Source organism: Arachis hypogaea, chromosome 9, assembly GCF_003086295.3.
Source record: "Arachis hypogaea cultivar Tifrunner chromosome 9, arahy.Tifrunner.gnm2.J5K5, whole genome shotgun sequence".
Lineage (NCBI taxonomy): Eukaryota > Viridiplantae > Streptophyta > Magnoliopsida > Fabales > Fabaceae > Arachis > Arachis hypogaea.
Window position 1 is genome coordinate 63,846,485 of NC_092044.1, and position 4,291 is coordinate 63,850,775.

General features: G+C 36.6%; 1 non-coding gene across 1 annotated transcript; it reads right to left on the reverse strand.

Moving 5' to 3' along the window:
- Window positions 1-1,669: 1,669 nt before the first annotated feature.
- LOC112713256 (small nucleolar RNA R71) lies at window positions 1,670-1,773 on the reverse strand. Its single transcript, XR_003158230.1, has one exon. It is a non-coding gene; the product is annotated as a small nucleolar RNA R71 (small nucleolar RNA).
- Window positions 1,774-4,291: the final 2,518 nt, after the last annotated feature.

Sequence of the window (4,291 nt, forward strand, 5' to 3'; positions counted from 1 at the left end):
GAATTCTAAGTTTAGTGTCTTGCATGTTTTCTTTGCATCAAAAATTTTTCAAAAATATGTTCTTGATGTTCATCATGATCTTCAAAGTGTTCTTGGTGTTCATCTTGACATTCATAGTGTTCTTGCATGCATCTTGTGTTCTGATCCAAAATTTTGATGTTTTGGGTCATATTTGTGTTTTTCTCTCTATCATAATTAAAAATTCAAAAATCAAAAAAATATATTTTCCTTAATTTTCTCATAATTTTCGAAAATTTGAGTTGACTTAGTCAAAAATTTTTAAAATTAGTTGTTTCTTACAAGTCAAGTCAAATTTTCAATTTTAAAAATCCTATCTTTTCAAAACTTTTTCAAAAATAAAATATTTTTCATTTTTATCTTATGATTTTTTGAAAATTTAAAAATATTTTTCAAAAATCTTTTTCTTAATTTTATCTTTATTTTAGAAAATTATGCTAACAATTAATGTGATTGATTAAAAAATTTGAAGTTTGTTACTTTCTTGTTAAGAAAGGTTCAATCTTTAAATTCTAGAACCATATCTTTTAGTTTCTTGTTAGTCAAGTAATTAATTTTAATTTTAAAAATTAAATCTATCTTATCTTATCTTTTATATCATATCTTTTTCAAAATTTTATCTTTTTCAAAAATTTGATTTTAAAATATCTTATCTAACTTCTTATTTTCTTATCCTTTCAAATTTGATTTTAATATCTTTTTTCAACTAACTGTTTGACTTTTTGTTTGTTTCTTATCTTTTTCAAAACCACCTAACTACTTCTCCCTCTCTAATTTTCAAAAATATCTCACCTCTTTTTCAAAATTCTTTTTAATTAATTAACTAATTGTTTTAAAATTTTAATTTTAATTCTATCTCATCTTTAATTTTCGAAAATCATTAACTCCTTTTTAAAATTTATTTTCAAAATTTCTCTCTCATCTTCTTCTATTTATCTATTTATTTACTAACACTTCTCTTCACCTCTCTTAATCTCCAATCACTGCTTCTATCCTCACCCTTGTGTTTGGGTTCTTCTTCACTTTTATTCCTTTCTTCTTCTACTAATAATAAGGATCCTCTTTACTGTGACATAGAGGATTCCTCTTCTTTTCTTGTTCTGTTCTCTTTCATATGAGCAGGAACAAGGAAAAAGGCATCTTTGTTGAAACTGATCCAGAACCTAAAAGGACTCTGAAGAGGAAACTAAGAGAAGCTAAATTACAACAATCCAGAGGCAACCTTTCTGAAATTTTCGAACAAGAGAAGGAGATGGCAGCCGAACCCGACAATAATAATGCAAGGAGGATGCTTGGTGATTTCACTAAACCAACGTCCAAGTTTGATGGAAGAAGCATCTCAATTCCTGCCATTGGAGCAAACAACTTTGAGCTGAAACCTCAATTAGTTGGTTTGATGCAACAGAACTGCAAGTTTCATGGACTTCCATCTGAAGATCCTTATCAGTTTTTAACTGAGTTCTTGCAGATTTGTGAGACTGTCAAGACAAATGGAGTAGATCCTGATGTCTACAAACTCATGCTTTTCCCTTTTGCTGTAAGAGACAGAGCTAGAACATGGTTGGACTCACAACCTAAAGATAGCCTGGACTCCTGGGATAAGCTGGTCACGGCCTTCTTGGATTAATTCTTTCCTCCTCAAAAGTTGAGCAAGCTTAGAGTGGATGTTCATACCTTCAAGCAAAAAGATGGTGAATCCCTCTATGAAGCTTGGGAAAGATACAAGCAGATGACCAAAAAGTGACCTTCTGACATATTTTCAGAATAGACCATATTAGATATATTCTATTATGGTCTATCTGAGTTTTCCAAAATGTCATTGGACCATTCTGCAGGTGGATCCATTCACTTAAAGAAAACGCCTGCAGAAGCTCAAGAACTTATTGACATGGTTGCAAATAACCAATTCATGTATACTTCTGAGAGGAATTTCGTGAATAATAGGACGCCTCAGAGGAAGGGAGTTCTTGAAATTGATGCTCTGAATGCCATATTGGTTCAGAACAAAGTGTTGACTCAGCAATTTAACATGATTTCTCAAAATCTGAATGGATGGCAAAATGCATCCAACAGTACTAAAGAGGCAACTTCTGAAGAAGCTTATGATTCTGAGAACCCTACAATAGCAGAGGTAAATTACATGGGTGAACTTTATGGAAACGCCAATAATTCATCATGGAAAAATCATCCAAATTTCTCATGGAAGGATCAACAAAAGCCTCAACAAGGCTTTAATAATAGTGGAAGAAACAGGCTAAGCAATAACAAGCCTTTTCCATCATCTTCTCAGCAACAGATAGAGAATTTTGAGCAGAGCCCCTCTAATTTAGCAAATTTAGTCTCTGATCTGTCTAAGGCCACCTTAAGTTTCATTAGTGAAACAAGGTCCTCCATCAGAAATTTAGAGGCACAAGTGGGCCAACTGAGTAAGAAAGTCACTGAAACTCCTCCTAGTATTCTCCCAAGCAATACAGAAGAAAATCCAAAAGGAGAGTGCAAGGCCATTGATGTAATCAATATGGACGAATGCACAAGGGAGGAGAAGGACGAAAATCCTAGTGAGGAAGACCTCCTGGGACGTCTCTCAAACAAGAAGGAGTTTCCTATTGAGGATCCAAAGGAATCTGAGGCTCATATAGAGACTATAGAGATTTCATTAAATCTTCTTCTACCATTCATGAGCTCTGAAGATTATTCTTCCTCTGAAGAGGTTGAATATGTAACTGGAGAGCAAGTTGCTCAATATCTAGGAGCCATCATGAAGCTGAATGCCAAGTTATTTGGTAATGAGACTTGGGAAGGTGAACCTCCCTTGCTTATTAGTGAACTTGATACATGGGTTTAGTAAACTCTACCTCAAAAGAAATAAGATCCTGGGAAATTCTTAATACCCTGTACCATAGGCACCATGACCTTTGAAAAAGCTCTGTGTGACCTAGGGGCAGGCATAAATCTTATGCCACTCTCTGTAATGGAGAAGCTGGGGATCATTGAGGTACAGCCTGCCTTATTCTCATTACAATTAGTAGACAAGTCAGTAAGACAAGCTTATGGATTAGTAGAGGACGTGTTGGTAAAGGTTAAAGGCCTTTACATTCCTGCTGATTTCATAATCTTAGACACTATGAAGGAGGAGGATGAATGCATCATCCTTGGAAGACCTTTCCTAGCCACAACAGAAGCTGTGATAGAAGTTAACAGAGGAGAATTAGTCCTTCAATTGAATGGGGACTACCTTGTGTTTAAGGCACACAACTATCCTTCTGTAACAAGGGAGAGTAAGCATGCAGAGCTTCTCTCAGTGCAGAGTCAAACAGAGCCCCCACAATCAAACTCTAAGTTTAGTGTTGGGAGGCCACAACCAAACTCTAAGTTTGGTGTTGAACCCCCATATCCAAACTCTAAGTTTGGTGTTGGGAGTCCACAACATTGACCTGATCACCTTTGTGGCTCCAAGAGAGCCCATTGTCAAGCTAGTGACACTAAAAGAGCGCTTGTTGGGAGGCAACCCAATTTTTATTTATCTAATTTTATTTTATTGTCATTGTTCTTTTATGTTTTATTAGGATCATGATCATGTGGAGTCACGAAAAAAATATTAAAATTAAAAATATAATCAAAAACAGCAGAAGAAAAATCACACACTGGAGGAAGGACTTACTGGCGTTTAAACACCAGTAAGGAGCATCTGGCTGGCGTTCAACGCCAGAACAGAGCATAGATCCGACGCTGAACGCCAGAAACAAGCAACATCCTGGCGTTTGAACGCCAGGAATATGCCCTGAGGAAAGCTGGCGCTGAACGCCAGTAACAAGCATGGAACTGGCATTCAACGCCAGAAACATGCTACAAATGGGCGTTGAACGCCCAGAACGTGCATCACTTCGGCGTTTAAATGCCAAAATGGCATGCTAAGGCATTTTACATGCCTAATTGGTGCAGGGATGTAAATCCTTGACACCTCAGGATCTGTGGACCCTACAGGATCATCTCAGGATCTGTGGACCCCACAGGATCCCCACTTACCATATTCTCACCTTACCTCCTAATAATCCTATAACACACTTTCCCAAAAACCCTTCACCAATCACCTCAATCTCTCTTCCCAATTACTCCCTTCACCACTCATATCCTTCCACTCTTTCCCATAAACCCACCTACCTTCAAATTCAAATTTCTTTCCCACCCAAACCCACCCTAAATGGCCGAACCTACCCCCTCTCCTCTCCCTATATAAACCCCTCCATTCTCCTTAATTTTCACACAACACAAA